This window comes from Nicotiana tomentosiformis, chromosome 9, assembly GCF_000390325.3.
Source record: "Nicotiana tomentosiformis chromosome 9, ASM39032v3, whole genome shotgun sequence".
In the NCBI taxonomy this organism is placed as follows: domain Eukaryota; kingdom Viridiplantae; phylum Streptophyta; class Magnoliopsida; order Solanales; family Solanaceae; genus Nicotiana; species Nicotiana tomentosiformis.
The window spans coordinates 46,096,779-46,116,529 of record NC_090820.1 but is presented as its reverse complement, the minus strand read 5'-3'; the positions used below and the strand labels follow the sequence as shown (position 1 = coordinate 46,116,529).

The window sequence follows — 19,751 nt, the reverse complement described above, 5'->3', positions numbered from 1 at the left end:
TCGAGAACTTTGGGAAATGATCGTACATGCTCGACATCATAACCGGCAAACAACTATCAAGCAGTTGGAATGTATCACATCTAAAACGGTACTACTGCTAAGGTCCAACCTTCCCATATTTATTCTACTGTCCCGTACAGAAGTTCAAACAAAGAACAGAAGCAGATCTTTTACTCAAAAGTACGTGTTGCACTCTTTTTTCCTTAGACCGATTTTTTCCAAATGGGTTTTTTTGCGGCAAGGTTTTTATTGAGGCAACCATCAATTGTGCTGCACTTTTAAACAGTATCCGAGGCTTTTGACCCTTAGCCCAATCGACCTCGAATACCGGGGGGGGGGGCACCAGGCCCTCAAATACATCGAGTTCAGATGCAAGAAAGTCTTCTCACAACAATAGAGGAAAAATTATAAGGAGGAGACACACCATCATGAGTCCTCCACTAGTAATATTATTCTATTATGTTGTTATAGATAAAGTAGTGATCATTGGCTATAAAAAGCAAGATAGATTGTAATAGAAGGCATCTTCCATGGAATATCAAGAATTCATTGTGTTTATCTTTCTAAGCTCACTAAGTATCTTTGTTCATCATTTCTATTTCACATAACAAATACGTGTATTGTTATTTTCAAGGTCAAAGGAATCTACCAATCCTTAGAACCATACAAAATCTCAACGTTATCCAATTTTTCGGGTAAATAGTAATTTTTCTTCATTGATCATAATGGGTGGAAAGAGTTCTCCAACGATGTTTTGTTTGGTTCTAGCCTTCTTAATTTATGCATCTGGTTAGTATAATTTTATTATATATAAATGTTCGGATTTTTCTCACACTACTTTCTCCCCCTACTTCAACCCCAACTATGAAAAGAGATTATTTTTAGATATCAAACTAATTAACACAAACTTTATTACAAAATGGCAGCTCTACAACTTATGGCAAATGAGGAGGTCAAGTCAACTGAGTTGAATGTTTTACAACTTCCGGTATCAAAAGACCTTGACGCCGAAAAAGTTGATGAATTTGTTCAACTGGTTGCGACTCGTTATGGTATGCCTGTTGGTTAACTTATTTTTTCCCGTACTATATTACATTAATTACATTTTTTTAAATATACATTTCTCCTTTATAGGACACAACAAGCAAAATTGTTTTTTAATCAATTAGACATTAATATAATAGCTACCATAATACTAATAGCATGATCATGAAAGATCTACTTTCTACATTCAAAAGGTTAAAGCATATGTTAATCGATCATATAAAGTTATTATAGTAAGTGACTCTATTTATAGTTCTAATTGATCAGTTTTTAGTCCAAGCATCAATTTGTGATAATTATTTAAGGTGTCAAAAAACATAAATATCATTTAATGATAGGACGTATAGAAATTAATAATTGGCGCAAATGTATCCGTATATATGAAGTATATTGGGATAAACTTTCAGTTTTAAGCTCTCAAAGTTTAGTGTGTGCAAAGAATTTAAACTTTTCGCTTCTTAAGTTAGTATCATGTTCTATTTTTAAATGAAATTTTCTAAATGTAGTATACGATTTGTATCTTGAATAAGTGAAGGTAAAAAGGAATCTATAATTTTAAATCATAGTATTGATCATTTTTTTCTGACAACGGCTATTGTCTTAATACAAGGTTTTTTCAAGAAAACTGAAATATTTATGTGTTTGTGTGGTGCTCATAAAGTAAATTTATCTCCTAAAAAGAAAAAGCTTTAGCAGCTTTTCAAACTATATTTCGTAAAGTTCTAATAATTAACTACAATAGAATTCACACAAATATAAGTGAGTTAGTCATTAATCTTCATTTTTTTTCAAATTAGTGATGGCTTTGATAAATATATGAGTATTATGAGACTTGTTTTTTGTATGCAGGACCCTTCTATTTTAGTCGTCCTAGAAAACTTGGATGTTTGTACACTAGGTGTTGTTTGACAGACAACGACTGTATTGGTGCATCTTGTGGCCCCAAGTGTCACCCTGGTTCCTGGACGTGTTCCGTTTTCAGCCCCCATGGCACATGTGGTTCATAATTATTAAAATAAAATTTGTATTGAGGTTCGTACAAAATACTAAAATAAGATTTGTACTGAAGTTGAGGTCGCAAACAATCATTATGATTATGTAGATATATCAACTTCTAGAACCTATGATGTGGTAATATATTTTTAAATATTTCTCCTAATTTTGAGTTATTTTTTTATTGGATTGTTTTATATTCTGTTGGGTGTGTTTGAGATTTATATAAAATTGCCACGACCAAAAATCTCAACCCGTCGTGATGGCGTCAAACACACTTGCTAGGCAAGACAATCGCATAGCAATTAGACATTTGAATAAACATTGTTTAGTAAACTAAACAGTGGAATTAGACCCTTGAAACTAAACAGGGCTGATTAGTTTCGTTCTGGGAAGCTTTCGAGTTTAATTAGACCCTTGAATCTTGACTTAGAAGTTTAAATTTGAAATTATTGACCAAACTTTGACTTTTGTAAAAACGAACCAGGAACTATGTTTTTATGACTCTGATAGCTTCGTATCGTGATTTCGGAGTCGGTCGTATGCCCGGAATTGATTTTGAAAGTCCGTAGGTTGATTTGTGTTGACTTGCCGAAATTTAGCAATTTAAAGTTGAAAAGTTTGACTGTAGGTTCACTTTTAGCTATCGAGCTCGAAATTTGATTTTGGGATTTGGAATAAGTACGTTATGGCATTTAGAAAGTTTTTGCAAAATTTGGTGTCGTTTGGAGCTGATTTGATAGGTTTCAGACGCTTAGTTGTAATTCTAGAAGTTCTTGAAATTTGCTTTGAAAATCATGCGTTTTAGTGTTCGATTCGCAGTTTTAGATGTTATTTTTATGTTTTGATCGCGCGAGCGAGTTTGTATGATATTGTTCGACTTGTGTGTATGTTTAGTTTGGATCCCCAATGGCGCGGATAAGTTTCGGACACGTTCCAAAAGTATTTTGGACTGAAAATTTGCAAAAACTGATGTCTGGTGCTCTGGTGTCGCAAATGAGAACACCAGGCTCGCATTTGTGAAGGCGATAGGTGATGGGCAGTTGTCACAAATGTGATCTCACCTTCGCATTTGCGAAGCTAGCAGAATTTGGTCATGTTCGCAATTGCGAACAATTTGCCCGACTTTCCGATGTTCCCTAGTATGCAATTGTGAAGGCTTTATTGCAATTGCGATGCATGTTGAGCCTATCAGGGTTCGCAAATGCGAGTCCTAGTTCACGATTGCGAGGGTTCACAAATGCAAAACCTGTGTCGCTGTGATGACCCAAAAGGTCATCTTATATTTTAGAACTCGAATCGGCGCTCTTAAGCCTTAAAAATCTCATTTTTAGCCTCCTCATTTTGCGTGCGCAGTCCGGGTAGGTTTCCGGAAAGCTTTTATGTTGAAAACTAATGAAAATAAGAATTTTTACCTTCAAAGTTGATTTTATTTGACTTCAGTCAACAATTTATATAAACGGGCCTAGATCCGTGCTTTGACGGTCCCGGTGGGTCCGTATCGAATTATGGGACCTGGGCGTATGCCCGGAATCGAATTTGGAGGTCCCTAGCTTGAGTTATAAATTTTTGATGAAAATTAAAAGTTTGGAAATTATTTGTTTTTAAGAATTGATTGATATCTGGCATTGTTAGTATCAGGTACGTATTTTGGTTCCGGAGCCCGGTATAGGTTCCTTATGATATTATGAATTGTCTGTGAAATTTGGTGAGAAACGGAGTTGATTTGATGTGATTTGGACGTCCGGTTGAGAAAATAGAAATTTTAAAGTGTTCTTGATAATTCCATTTGATTTGGTACTAAATTCGTAATTCTAGGTGTAATTTTGGCGATTTGATCGCGCGAGCAAGTTCGTATGATATTTTTAGACTTGTGTACATGTTTGGTTTGGAGTCCCGAGGGATAGGGTGAGTTTTGGATATGCTACGGAGTGATGTGGGCTTAGAAAAATAGCTGTTGTGCTTCAGCTGTGTTGCAGGCCTCAGACCACGCAAATGCGAGGTCAGGGTTGGCATTTGCGATCACTGTTGAGGTCGTATTTGCGAGCTTCTCATCGCAAATGCGAAGAGAAGCTGGTCCAGTCGGTGTTCGCAATTTCGAACATTTCTTCGCATTTGCGAAGGGAGTTTGGGAGGGGTATAGATCGCAAATGTGATATTTTGTCCTCATTTGCGAGGTCAGTGATCGCAATTGCGACACTTTCCTCGCATTTGCGAAGGGCACCAAGATTGTGAAGGCTTTGCAATTGCGATAGCCTATTCGTAATTTCGAGCTTCGCATTTGCGAAGCTCAGGTCGCAAATGTGACGTCTGCAGCTGAACAAAATGACTTCTGGACGGGAATTTTAATTCATTTCCCAAATTTTCAAGACCTAAAACACAAGAGGCGATTTTCGAGAGACCATCTCTTCCCCAAATCATAGGTAAGTGATTCTAAACTGGTTTCTTTCAATCTTTCACTACATTTCACAAGATTTCAACCAAAAATCTAAGGTTTTCATGGTAGAATAAGGGGTTTTAGGCAGAAACTAGGGATTTCGGAAATTAGGGGATTTAGACCTCAATTTGAGGTCGGATTCCAAAACCAATTATATATCCGGACTCGGGGTGAATGGGTAAATAGAATTTGGTCCGAACCTCGGGTTTTGACCAAGCGAGCCAGGTGTCGATTTTTTGACTTTTTGGAAGAAATATTTGAAAATATTTAATTTATGAAATATAATTGATTCCTCTAGCAATATTTGATATTAATGAGTCATTTTTGAATAGATACGAGTGGTTTAGATGTAAATTCCAAAGGAAAAGTTGTGATTAAGAATTAAGTGGCCTTCGAAGCGAGGTAAGTGTTGTGTCTAACTTTGGCTTGAGGGAATAGGTATTGTGTGAATATTTGCTACATGTTTTGTTGTTGAATACGACGTATAGTTGAGGTGATGAACATCTATACGTTGTGGTCGAGTCATAGCATGCGAGTAAAATTTCATTCATTGCAAATTTGTAGTCTTAAATATGGTTATCCATGCTTATTGTTGTTGTTGAAATGTTGGGAGAGTTGTATCCGATTCCACCAAGGTCGATAATATTGAGAATATTGATTCGAGGCCGACATGTTAAATTGTGAAAGTAATCATTTATGAAATATTGATTTCTTGTACAAATTCTCTTTATCCGTTGTTATATATTCTGTGAATTGTGAGGAAGAGTGTAAAGCACGAAGAGTGATGCCATGCATAATTTAATTATATTGTGAGGAAGAGTGTAAATCACGAAGGGTGATGCCGTGAATAATTTAATTATATTGTGAGGAAGAGGGTAAAGTACGAAGGGTGATGTCGTGCATGAATTATTTATATTGTGAGGAAGAGAGTAAAAGCACGAAGGGTGATGCCGTGCAGTCTTATTTGTTACTTGGTGAGGTTGAGAGTAAAAGGACGAAGGGTGATGCCGTGCAGTTTTCCTTTGCTATTTTAATTGCTCAATTCGTTTAAGGATTTTTTGTTTAATTCTGTCTTTTCATTATTCTCACTCTTTATGCTGTATTCCCCACTGTATGTCCCCCTTCGTATTATTTCTGCATTATTTCTTTATTTACTGTTGTTGCCACTAGCATGATTATATTGTTCAGGTTATATGTGGGTGTCTTGTCCTAGCCTCGTCACTACTTCACCAAGGTTAGGCTCGACACTTACCAGTATATGGGGTCGGTTGTACTGATGATGCACTCTGCATTCTCTGTGTAGATTTTGATGTCGGCTCAGGTTAATCGATCGAGATTTGCTACTGGTCCGCTGTACGGAGACTCAAGGTAGATCTGTCGGCGTTCACAGACCTTGAAGTCCCCGTCTATCTTTTATGTCCTACTATTTTCTTTCATTCAGACAGTTGTATTTCTTTCAGACTATTACTTGTCGTAAATTCTAGAATGCTCGTGAATGGTGACATCAGATCCGGGTGGTAGTAGTTAATAAAATTGTATGATATTCCGCACTTATTACATTCCATCTTAGTTAATTATTTTTTACTGAATGAAAATAAGAAATTGGTTAATGATTCTCTAACGTTGGCTTGTCTGACAAGTGAGATGTTAGGCGCCATCACGGTCCCGTCGGTGTTAAAGAGTTGGCAGACGGGAGTTTTGAACTCATTCTCACATTTTTGAACCCTAGACTTAGTGGGAGGCGATTTGGAAAAGGGATTTTCACCTACAAACTTTGGGAAAGTGATTCTAATCATATTCCATCAACATATCTTAGATTTTAACATCAAAACCATTTGAATCAAAGTAGAAATTGGTGAAACTTTGCTATGTTTTTGAAAAATAAGAAATTGAGTTTTGAGAGTCGATTTGGACTCACATTTTGAAACTAATCACATATATGAACTCGTGAGGTTATGGGTGGACAAAATCTACCATTGGACTCGGGGTTTGACCGGGCGAACTCCGAGTTGACGTTTGTTATTTTTTTTGAAAAAGTATAAAGATCTTTGTCTTTTTGAAACTCTATCTATTGCAATTGAATTCCCTAGCATTGTTTGATGATATTGAGTCGATTTCTGTTAACCCATATTTGTCACGACCCTAGTTTTTCACCGTATGATGTCGTGATGGCACCTAGTCTCTAAGACTAGGTAAGCCTAACACATGTTGATTGAATAACATAATTGAATTATTTAATCATTTATCAGAAACCATTAAATGGCATACATAGCCGCAAGTGTCCAATAATTATACATTTCCCAAAAACGTTAGCACGAAGTCATAAGCACTACTAAAACACACTAGAATTTCTAAACACAATACTGCTTTGAATTACAATTTAACAGAAGCATAATGAAGTAAGATAGTGACTTTGAGGCCTGCGAACGTCAAGCAGGTTGTAAATCAATGCAAGACCAACGACGGAACAATTATTGATTTACAACCAACAATGAAGTAATAGAAACACAAATGGTAGCAAGTAGTAAACGAGTAATAAAGAAATAACATAATTAGAACATCGATGAGACGTAAATGAACTTAAATAAGGAAACAAAAGGATGACAACTCAAATAATCAAATCGCTTCCAATGCATGGACTTACAACAAGAATTACCCCGAGGCACCACACCTTATAAACCCCAAGTCATGAACCATAATTTCCAAATCTTACACATATGGAACCTCGTGCCCACAATAACAATCACCTTCGCACGAAAAACCCCACGTGCAACCATGTACTTTGCAACCGTGAAAAATATCAATTTCAATGAACGAGAACTACATTTTAACACCATAAAAAATAATAACAATCTTGAATAAATTAAGGTGTCAAATGAAATAATAAGTTTATTTTAGAAATCAATTAAAGTAAAATAATATACCCCTAATACGAAATAGAGTATAGGATGGGTTTAGTTTAGAAATCAAATAAATTGAGTAAAAGTATCATTTTTAAACAAAGAAACACATAAGATAAATTAACGAATTAAATATAGAATTTGTTAAAGAAAAATATGATAACAATTGTAAGTAAGGAAAACATCTAACAGGATGATGAGTATAATTTGAGAACCCAATTCTAGCGAAAGTGCGATAACCATTTAGAATAATAATAAGGCACCGAGTGAGATAACGAGTTCTATCTTAAGAGGCACATAGAATAAAGCATGTCAATAATTCTTTTATTTAAAACATTATGTTTCCAACAACTCAACGGAATATGATATAGTGACTCCATGCAATTAAATTCAAATTGACAATCAATTCACTAAATTATAACGGAGGCACATATTGGAATGTTAAAGCAACACAAAAAATAATGTAGAATGTGTGACTCACACAAGAAACAACAATCGTTCCAACACCAAGATAGCAACGAATAACCAAACACAATCAGAATGTGGATGAATGATTGAAAGAAAAAAATGACCGTTCAAATCAACAAGTTGTTCCAACATGGAATGTACAATGAAAATCACAACGAGGTACCGCCTCGTATTCAGATTTTACAACTTCAATCAAAATCTTTCCTTATACCGCCGCGTGAGCCTTACATTTGAAATAGGTTTTGAAAATAGTTTTCCCGAAAATAGCTACACGCACTTTTACCCACCTTATGACGCCGCGTGGCTTTACGTAGTTCCCATACAAGAAACACGCACATAAGTCCCACCTTATACTACTGCATGCACATTAACCTCAAGCCTTATATCTCCATATGCGAGTCAATATCACATCACAATAATAGCTTGCACCACAAGCACCCATATATCACAATTTGCCAATAATCAACAATATGAATGTTTCCACAATAATAGCCAATCGCTCCACCATAAGGGGTACAAGAATATCAATAACAACAATGAATGTAAAAATCCCTACAAGGAAGATGATTCAACAATAACAATTTCACCTCAACATGATAACGGCTTGCACAACCTCAACACCAACAACTCACCAATAAGATAATGTATAACAATAATATTAAATATGAATGGCTCACAACGGAAGAGATAAAGTACAAAAATGACTTCAAATAGTGGAAATCAACAAGGATTGAGATAACATGAACAATAACTTCAAGTAATGATAATCAAGAATAAAGGGGATAACACGAACAATAACTTCAAACGATGATAATTAACAACGAAATGATATCATATAACAATGAAAGAGGCATCAAATTCAACTTAGGCATGAGAGCAATTTATCAGGTAGGATGTAGAACAAATTTTAAACAAGTCAATTAAGGCATGTGCGGATACACTAACTACGCAGACAAGAATAGATTAACTAAGAGAATATAGTACATGATTTGACATTTAAACTAAATCATGGAAAATTGTCTAAGTATTATCCACGTGTAACCACTCGTCACCTTGCGTACACGTATTTCATATAGCACACATTAATAAATCAATACCAATCCTAAGGGGTAGTTTTCCCATACAAACTTAGGCAAGATACTTACCTCAACTAGGTGAATTCAACACTTGAAAATAGCTTATCCCTTAAAATTTTCCTCCATACGGCTCATATCTAACTAATAATAACTTAATAACATGAAAGAATGCAAGAGAAATCAATTACAACAAATAAAGCTATGATCCTTTGTAACGACCTGGCCAGTCGTTTCGAGAGTTGTAGCCACGTTCCCCTATTTGTCTGGTTTTTTTGTGTTTTATAGCTGTATTATGACTTATCGAGTTAGTTGGTTCAGGTCCGGAGTGATTTCTGAATGAATTGAGACATTTAGTCTCTTATTTGAAAGTTTAAGTTGGAAAAGTTGACCGGATGTTGACTTATATGTAAACAACCTCGGATTTGAATTTGGACGGTTTTGTTAGTTTCGTTAGGTGATTTTGAACTTAGGAGGTTCAAATTATGTTTTGGAGTTTCGTAGTAGAATTAGGCTTGAATTGACGAAAGTTGGAATTTTAGAAAGTTTGACGAGGAATAGACTTTTTGATATTAGTGTCGGATTGGATTTCTAGAACTTGGAGTATGTTTGTGGTGTCATTTATGACTTGTGTGCAAAATATGAGGTCAATCAGACGTAATTTGATAGGTTTCTGCGTCGTTTGTAGAATTTGAAATTTTCAACTTCATTAGGCTTAAATCCGTGTGTAATTTGTGTTTTTGATGTTGTTTGAGGTGGTTTGAGGATCCGACTAAGTTCGTATCCGGATTTAGGACTTGTTGGTATGTTTGGTTGAGGTCCCGTGGGCCTCTGGATGATTTCGGGTGGTTAACGGACTTGATGTTGAGTTGATGAAGCAGCTGAAGTGTTGCTGCTACAAGTGTAACCGCACCTACGGAGTGGGCACCGCAGGTGCGAGCTCACATAAGCATGGATTGGATCGCAGAAGCGACCTAGGAAGAGCTGGGGGCAGAGGTCGTAGGGTAGATAAAATTCTCGCACCTGCGATGGTCGCAAAAGTGGGCATTTGGGTGCATATGCATGTTTGGTCCGCAAGTGTGATAGATTTTCCAAAGTTGCGATATGCGGAGATGAAGTCATTTGATCGTAAAAGATGAGGTTAGTGCGGATAATGGGCCGCAGGTGCGAAAAGCCTGGGCAGAATATTTAAAAACAAGGGTTTGCAATTTTAGACTTATTTCAATATTCTGGACTCGGACTTAGGCAATTTTGGAGAGGATTTGCGAGGGGATTTTTGAGGTAAGCTTCTTGTACTCATTTCTTTTATCATAAATATTCTTTCCCCATTGTTTTTCCGTCCTAGATTGTGTGGTGTTTAGGTGAAATTTAGCGGTTTGAAGCTAGGGATTTGGAGATTGAGTTTTTGGGATTTGAATGGCCACTTGATGTCGGATTTTGATAAATCTAGTATGGTTAGACTCATGAGTGAATGGGCTTTCGGGTTTTGTAACTTTTGTCGAATTTCGAGACGTGGGCCCGGGGGCCAATTTTGAGCCGATTTCAGATTTTCACTACGGTTTAGTACTTTTCTTATGGAATTGATCCCTTTAGCCTTTATTGACTGTGTTGTACTACTTGTGGCTAGATTCGGGACTTTTAAAGACTGATTTTGAGAGGCAAAGTCATTTCAGAGCAGAGATTTGGTCGGTTTGAGGTAAGTAACGCTTTCAACTTGGTTTTGAGGGTTCGAAACCCCGAATTATGTGTTTTGCGATTGGTATCGAGGTGACGCACATGCCAAGTGACGGGCTTGCGGGCGTTCACCGTGAGAATTGTGACATGGTTGATTCTATGGCACCGTATAGTGACTCTATCTTGTTGATATCCATATTTTCATCATGAGATAAAGTAATTAAGCTGTAAATCATGCTAGATATTATGTTTAGGCTTTATGCCGATACTGTTGGGAACCCTAGTGGTTGTTCCTTGTTGTCATCTCACTGATTTCATTGATATTCTGTACTCAGTCATATTCATGCATTTTTATATCATATCTTAATCCCAGTTGTTATTTATTGATACATCATATCATTGTTCCAGGTTAGTTTTCATGACATTGTGAGCCCCGTGTGTGAGACTAGAGAGATTAATAACCGAGTGAGGCTGAGAGCCTGATTATGAGTGACATTTATGGGATCGGGCTGCACGCCACATCAATTATTCTGATTTGTGATGGCGTTTGGGCAGTAGGAGCCCCTCTGATGTCTGATCACACACCCAGTGAGCACAGTTGGTATTATTGAGTGATGGATCTTCCCTGCACATAGATCTTGTCCGAAGCATTTGATACCTGGAGATGGATCTTCTCCATAGAGGTGGATTGGCCTTCCTCGGTACTGAGTGACTAATGGTCAATGATGTATATATTCCGGGACAGATCTTCCCTGGGCCGTATGAGCGATATATAATACCGAGTGGTTAAGTATTTGAGAGTGTGAGCACATGAGGCTGACAGCATGGTGCATCACATACAACATGTGCATTGGCAAGTAGATATAGCAGAGTTATATTCTTTACACTGTTCGTATATGCTCTACCTTACTGTTTTGAACTGCCTGTTAAATTGAAAGCATTCCGACGTTTCTACATAATTATTTCTATTTTTATCTATACCAGTTGAGTTAGTCACTACCTTTCAGTCTAAAGTTTGGACTCGTTACTTACTGAGTTGGATGCACTCACATTACTTCCTGTACCTCGTGTGCAGATCCAGGCGCTTCTGGTCACGACGGCGGTTGCTGATTGAGGCTTTAGAGATTGAAGATTATTCATGTAGCTGCACAGCGTTCGCTAACCTTGTCTCTCCTTCTTTATCACTAGTTGTATTTTTAGTTTATTTCTCTAGACACTGTATTGCACTGTATTCTGATTTAGACGCTCATGTTCTAGTGACATCACGGTTTTGGGTTGGATTGTATCGTATTTTGGGATTTATTCTATTTTCAATAGTGTTTCTTTAATGTTAACTACTTCCATCTTTACTTTCAAAGTTATTTTGTTGTGTTGAGTTGTTGAGTTGAGGCTGGCCTAGTTCCAGGATAGGCACCATCATGACGGTTGATTTTGGGTCCTGACAAGTTGTTATCAGAACCTAGGTTACAGAGGTCTCCCGAGTCATGAGCGGGTTTCGTAGAGTCTTGCCGATAGGTACAGAGACGTCTGTACTTATCTTCGAGAGGCTGCAGAACCCTTAGGAAACTTCACATTATTGAATACTTGTCGTGCGAATTTGTTTATTCTAGTAACTAAACTTTTGTTATTCTATTCTCTAACAAACTGTGAGGACACGTACTACTGGGCAGGACGATAAAGCTCACATAACATCCGAGGCAGCACCTACGGATCTACCAGTTTCCCTTGTTGAGGATCAGGTCCTAGTTATGGATGCACCAGCGGAACCAGCTCAGGCACCAATGGTGCCTATTGTGATTCCAGGCCTTCAAGAGGCCTTAGCTCAGATTTTGACCATACGCACCATTCTTGCTCAGGCGATCTCCGTTCCAGTCGCTGCAACTACTTCTCAGGCTGGGGGAGGCACTCAGACTCAAGATACCGGGGACACTCACCCGAGCAGGTGATGCAGGGACTCCAGATATCGGGGGCACTACCATCCCAACTGGTGGCAGCTGCTCGGACCCATATGGTTCCTACTATGACTGATGATGAGTAGCAGACACTAGAGAGGTTTGGTAGACTTCAGCCTCTTTCTTTCAATGTAGTAGAGTCGGAAGATGCCCAGGGTTTCTTTGACAGATGTTAGAGATACTCCGCACAACAGGTACTCTGGAGACCAGTGGGGTCTCGTTCACTACTTTTCAGTTCACTGGAGATTCCTTTACCTGGTGGGAGGCTTATGAGAGGCGTAGGCCAGTTGGTGCAGCGCCACTTACATGGTAGGAGTTCTTCGTTCTCTTCTTGGAGAAGTATGTGCCATAGTCTCGCAGAGAGGAGCTGCGTGGACAGTTTGAGAGGTTGTGTCAGGATGATATAAATGTGATGCAGTACGAGATGAGGTTTTCTGAGATGGCCCATCATGCGGTTTGGCTAGTTCCCAATGACAGGGATACGATAAGAAGGTTCATTGATAGGATCACATTTCAGCTACATGTGCTTATGACTAGAGAGATGGTGTCTGGTGCTACTTTTGATGAGGTTGTTGACATTTCTCAACAGATAGAGCCCGTCCGCAACCAGGAGCGCGTTAAGAACGAGGCCGAGAGGTCTCATGGATCGGGTAGTTTTGGTGGTGTTCCTTCAGTAGGTCAGTTCCACCACGGCAGGAGTCGTCCTTATAGGAATGCTCAAACGGATCATCCAGTTCACCGTGGTGCATCATCTGGCCATGGTTCTCATAGTTCTCAGTATGGTCACTTATCTCTCAGTACCTTCCAAATTAGAGTTTGTCTCATGTACCATCAGCTAAGGGTTCATCTATGTCGGGTCCTTCTAGCGGTTATCCCTATACTCGGGGCTCCCTACTGCCATTTTCAGGGAGAGGTTGCTTTGAGTATGGATATTTGAGTCATATCAAGAGGTACTGTCCTCACCTTTCGGGAGGTTCATCCCAGTAGAGGAGTCATCCCTCGACTTCAGCACCAGTTACTTGACCACCCGCCTAGCCTACTCGAGGTGGAGCTCAGTCAACTAGCGGTCGCCCTAGAAGGGGAGGAAGATTAGGTGGCGGTCAGGCCCATTTCTATGACTCCCTGCCAGACCAGATGTTATTGCTTCAGACACAGTGATCACATGTATTGTCTCAGTATGTCACCGAGATGCTTCTGTATTATTTGACCCTGGTTCCACCAATTCCTATGTATCGTCATATTTTTCTCATTATCTGGATATGTCCCGCGAGTATTTAGGTTCATCTCTTCATGTATCTACGCTGGTGGGCGACACTATTATTGTAGCCGTGTGTATCGGTCGTGTGTAGTGACTATTGGGGGATTTGAGACTAGATTTGATCTTTTGTTGCTTAATAATGTTGCTTTTGACGTGATATTGGGTATGGATTGGTTGCCTCCATGTCAATGCATGTTGGGCTGTCACGCTAAGAAAATGACGTTGGCGATGCCGGGGTTGCCACAGATTGAGTGGCGAGGTTCTTTAGACTATGTTCCCAGTAGAGTTATTTCATACTTGAAGGCCCAGTAGATGGTTGGGAGGGTTTGTTTATCTTATTTGGCATTGACTTGGTGCTAGGCACTCAGCCCATTTTTATTCCTCCATTCCGTATGGCACCAGATCAGTTGAAGAAGTTGAAGGATCAGGTTCAGGAACTCTTTGAGAAGGGGTTTATTAGGCCTAGTGTGTCACCTTGGGGTGCACCGGTTCTATTTGCGGAGAAAAGGGATGGCAGTATGAGAATGTGCATTGATTATAGGCAGTTGAACAAAGTCACAATCAAGAACAAGTATCCTTTGCTGCGTATTGATGATGTATTTGACCAGCTTCAAGGAGCGACGATGTTCTCCAACACTGTGTAATAGACTCACCGACTGTAATAGATACAGAGAACGAGTCATGAAGTTGTTCCAGTTCTATCCCAAATCCAATAGCAACATAAGGAGTAACATAGAAGAAAGTGGAACCGGGATCAATAAGAGCATACATATCATGAGACTGGACAGTCAATATACCTGTGACAACATCTGGAGAAGCCTATGCACTCTGGCGACCACTCATAGTATAGAAATGATTGGGTCCTCCCGAACTCTGCGCACCACCCCTAGCTACACTACGCCCTGCAAGTGCTAGATTGTCTTGGGCTGGAGAGGGTGGTGCTGAAGATGTAGCTGCTATAGAACTGGATGGTTGTGATGTGCCTATGCCCGCACCCTAGTGGGTTGAATGACACTCTCTCTGAATGTGACCCCTTAATCCGCACCCGTTGCATATGGATATGTCCATGTATCAAACCCCCAAGTGCATCTTTCTACACTTAGGGCATGGGGGCCTCCATTGCTGCTGGAATCTCTGTCCTGACCGGCCTTGCTGGTGGGGTCCCTTATTGCCCTGACTGGGCCTGAAACGACTCCACTACTACTGCTGACTGGACCCTGATGGCAGTGCACTAGTTAAAGACTAAGCAAAAGACTGGGATGACCCTGATGACCCTCCCCTGAATACTGACCTACCACCACTAAATGAATCTCCAAGGTTGTCCGCAGGCTGGGCCTTAGTGCTACCATCTCGCTCCATTATGTTCTTCAGTTTACGGATCTATGTAGCTTGAGCAAATGCCACCATATTTCCATAGTTCATGTCAGAATTCAGGGCAGCTATAGAAGCCTCATTAATAACCAATGAACTAAGGCCCTGAATAAAGTGGCGTACCCTGGCCTCCATAGTGGGTAACATATGAATAGCATACTTGGACATGCGCACGAACTCCTTATGGTACTCCCACACACACTTGTTACCTTGCTTTAGGTTCTCAAACTCAGCAACACAGGCTTCCTTTGTCTCGGTAGGCAAGAAATGATCCATGAAGGCGTTTGCAAACTCACTCCATTGCTGGAGGGCTTCCCTCCTCACGGGAGTCCTCCCACTGCTCGAACCAAGAATAGGCCACCCCTTTTAGGCGGTAGGCTGCCAAATCTACTCCCTTGGTCTCATTAGCACGCATAACTCTGAGAGTCTTGTGCATATCATCAATAAAATCATGGGGGTCCTCATCGGTATTAGCACCCGTGAACGCTGGAGGATCTAACTGAAGGAATCTGTTTACCCTGGAACTAGCAGAATCCCCTTGCTGGCTAGAAGAAATAGGTGCAACATTTGATATCTGGGTCTGGTAAGCCACTATCTGAGTCAACATCTATATGGATCCCCTAAGATCCCCATCAGAAACACTAGGGCCAGAAGCTGGGGCCGGAGGTGGGACCAAAATATCAGTTGGAGGGATCGTTGCATCGTCGGCAGATGTAGGAACTGGTGCAGTATGTTCAGGTGTAGCGGATTCAGGCAGTGTAGTAGTCGGGAAGAATATCCTCACCCATCGGGTACTCACCCGCATCTTAATGTAAAGAATCAACAGAAACACCTAGGGTGGAACTGGCTCCTTGGAAAATTCTCGCTTTCTTCTTAGGTGCCATGTACTGAAAATTAAAATAATTCACGAGTTAGGGGAGCGCAGTCTCACATTCAGCTTTATCGCACGATACAGAACATCAAAGAAGGGTATTATTCCTAAATGTCCAAGTAGCACCCTAATTATAGATGTGGTCGACAATACACTGATAGGAAGGACCATACAAGACATGTCTCCGAGACATCCTAGGACACTTTAAAACCTTATGTCCTGATACCGTTTGTCACAGCCCAAACTCGGGTAGCGCGACCGGCGCTCATCCGAGTGAACCCGACCGATCAAGTCTGTTAGAATCTTTCTACCCAAACTCACTCATGAATAAAGAGAGGACGTATTCTCATTAATTAAGCGATGCAGAGATTATGCATACAATACTAAATCATTTCCATTTGTTACTTCATTTTAAAGTCTCCAAAATACACACATTTTTCATAGTCTTAAAGTAGAACAAATGATTCAAACATAACATAACTCATTTGACTTTCCCCAGAACCCATATACAAATAACCCACACTATGTCTACGGAGCCTCTAAATAGCTATAAAAGAATACTACAAAAGTGCCGGCAACAAATCCTAGGCTATACCTCAAGTACAATTCACATGGAACAAAAGATGCATGACCCAAAATGAAATGGGGATCACCAATACTGTTGGGATGAGGATGTACTGCTAACGCTGATCAACATTGCCTGCTAGGGAACCACTTGCATCCATTTAAAGGTGCAGCTCCCTCGGCAAAAGGGACGTTAGTACCGTCGAATGGTACTAGTAAGTATAACTAAACACCATCTCATTATAATGAGCAATAATACAAGAAGGAATAATCATGAAATCAATAGAAGCCATAACCAATACCTTAACATCAAATTATGAGTCACATAAATTTTCAAGTAAGTTTCCATAATTTTAGGTTGGGACATCTTTAGTACCGATATACTATATTTTAACACATCCTCAAGTGATAAGTTTTCAAGTAAGTTTCCATAAGTTTTCGAATTTGACTTGAAGTCTAGGCATTTTTAGCACATATTCCATATTTTAACACATCCTCAAGTGATAAGATAACATGATGAAAGCATTGGAATACATATTGCTCAAACAATTTTCAACGCAAGCATATTTAGAATAGCAATTTCTATAACGATCAATTTGGGACTTACACCGATTGCATGAACACCATCGGATTCGATTCTAAGGAGAAGGGTTTTTAGCCATACATACCTCAATTGAGCTTCCTTAAACTCTACATTATTCCGGAACTCTTAGAAACTTCAATATATTTTAGCAATATAATAAATTGAACCAAAAATAAGGAAAACGATCATGGTTCTAGCTCACTTGAGCATTTTATCAAACACTAAGTGTGTATTAAGGTTTCAAGGTCCTTTTTATGGAAGGTTTGATCATCCCACAACCCATTCATCAACAATTTTAGCTCACAACCTCCCTGCACTCTTTTATCACACATGCATGCAACATAAACAACTCTCATACCCATGAACCATCTTACTAATTACCCACTTCTAGTTAATTTTCGAAATTAAGGTTTAGGGTATAGATTCTTACCTTTAGGATGAAGACCTAGGGTGCTTTCCTTGATAATCTTCAAAGGTTTAAGCAAGAATGGAAGAGAAATTTGATGAAGATCACTTTCTCACTCTAGGGCTCTTTCTCTTACTCTAAAGTATCCGGTTTTGCTAAAACATGGCTCCGTTACATCTATTTTAACGAAGTAGGGTCGGGTTCTAAAAGCCAAAAATGAAGCTCCGGAGCAGGATTTGCGGTTGCATATGCGACCGCATAATGCTTCTGCGGTTCGCAAAATGGCCCGCATAATGGCCCTCAGAGTTCGGATTTTTCTCCTTTAGTCTCCAACCAGTCTGCAGTCCGTAGACCTGTTCTGCGGTCGCACAACGTACCACAAAACCTCCATCTAACAAATCTCAAAGAATGTTATGCAATCAGAGTGCGGCCCACAAAATGGTTCCGTAGTCGCATAATGGGCCACAAAAATGACACCAAAAATGACTACCTCGCTATGCGGCCATTCTGCGGCCGCATAATGGGTTGCAGAAATGTCCTATTTCTGCCAACCATTCCTTTATCTCCTCAGTATAATGTTCAAACCAAAAAGTATGTACCGCGACGAGCTTGCAAGCTGCGAAGAATCTTTACAATCTTTAACACATAAGCCTAACTCGGGACCACGAAATCTCGGTTTTTAGGTGAAATCTAACGGGGCCTTACAATAACCATGGTATATGCATATACGCTCGTCACCTCTCATATACATCGCCCATGCATGTAGCAAACAATTATATTTATTACAAAAAATTCGCTCAAACAAAAGATAGGCAAGATACTAACCACATCTGGGCTAGTCTTCAACCTCAAATCGTGTCAAAATCTCGTTATAGCACTCTAATACGTAAATCCAAGAAAAAAAATCATCCAAGGAAGATAAAAAAATTCTCTAGCAAGCAATCCCAATCAATATTTCTTTGATCTTTGATCAATTTTCAAAAAGTCAATGAAAGTTAAACCGGTCTTGCATGCCTGGAATTAAAATCCAATACCAAATCTCGATAACCTATAGCCTGCCGACTCCACTTATATAATTAGTCTCCAAATCTAGTTCCAAATAGGTGGTCAAATTCTCTAAATAAACTCTCTTAATGTGTAGTAATAAAATCCCAAATTTAACTTTGAAATTGCATGTTTTAGATATAGAAATACATGTGGATTCATGAGATATGACCAAAATTAAGTAGAAATTACTTACCCTCAAAATATGGGTTAATCCATCTCAAACATTTTCTTGGTCTGCTTCCAAGCCTCAAAATTTGTTTAAATGAGCTCAAAATACAAAAATTGGACATTAAATACCACTGCCAGCCTCTATTATAATGATCATTACTTTTTTTATAAAATTCTAAAAACCGGTCTGATTTTTGAAAAATTAAACTCGAAGGCTACAATTTTTATTGTTGGATTATCTCCAAATCTTTATATATTGCAAGATATAAGTTCCCAAAATCAGCTAAGTCACAGAAAATATTTGTTCTGTATGATCGCGAACAGTCCTTCCTCGAATGCGATTCACAAAACTAAAACTGCACTATACTCATCGCGAAAGCGGCCCATAGCTTAGCTGTCACAATGTATATTCGTGTAGCCAAAAACCAGTAAATGAAAAGGGCCTAGAAATGGTCAAAAATCATCCCAAAGCTTACCAGAGCCCCTCGGGACCTCGTCTAACCATACAACAAGTCCATATGCTTAATTAAAACTTATGCAAAGGCTCGAAATACCACAAATAACATGAAAATCAAGAATTCAAGATCAAATCACTCTCTTAACTTTCAAGCATTCGAACTTTGCCAAACACATCCGAACCATACATAGACATTCTGTATCACAACCAAACTCTGCACAAAAATTCAATCAGCTAAATGATCATATTCAAAGGTCCGGAACACCAAACGAAATCTGATAGCATCCAAAATAACCTCCGATCAAATTTATGAACTCTCTAATTCTTCAAATTTACGACTTTCGACGAATATAGTCAAACATCCACTAGGAACGTCTAAAATCAAATCGGAACATATATCCATGTCCAAAATTACCATATGAACCTATTCAAACCATTAAACCCCGATTTGAAGGTCGCTTAGTCAGAAGTGAAAAATATTGGTT

At 39.1% G+C, this 19,751-nt stretch overlaps 1 long non-coding RNA gene across 1 annotated transcript; it reads left to right on the top strand.

Annotated features, from left to right (window-relative positions):
- Positions 1 to 698: 698 nt before the first annotated feature.
- On the top strand, positions 699 to 2,219 carry LOC138891363 (uncharacterized). The gene is made up of 3 exons (XR_011411149.1): positions 699 to 789; positions 927 to 1,052; positions 1,894 to 2,219. It is a non-coding gene; the product is annotated as an uncharacterized lncRNA (long non-coding RNA).
- Positions 2,220 to 19,751: the final 17,532 nt, after the last annotated feature.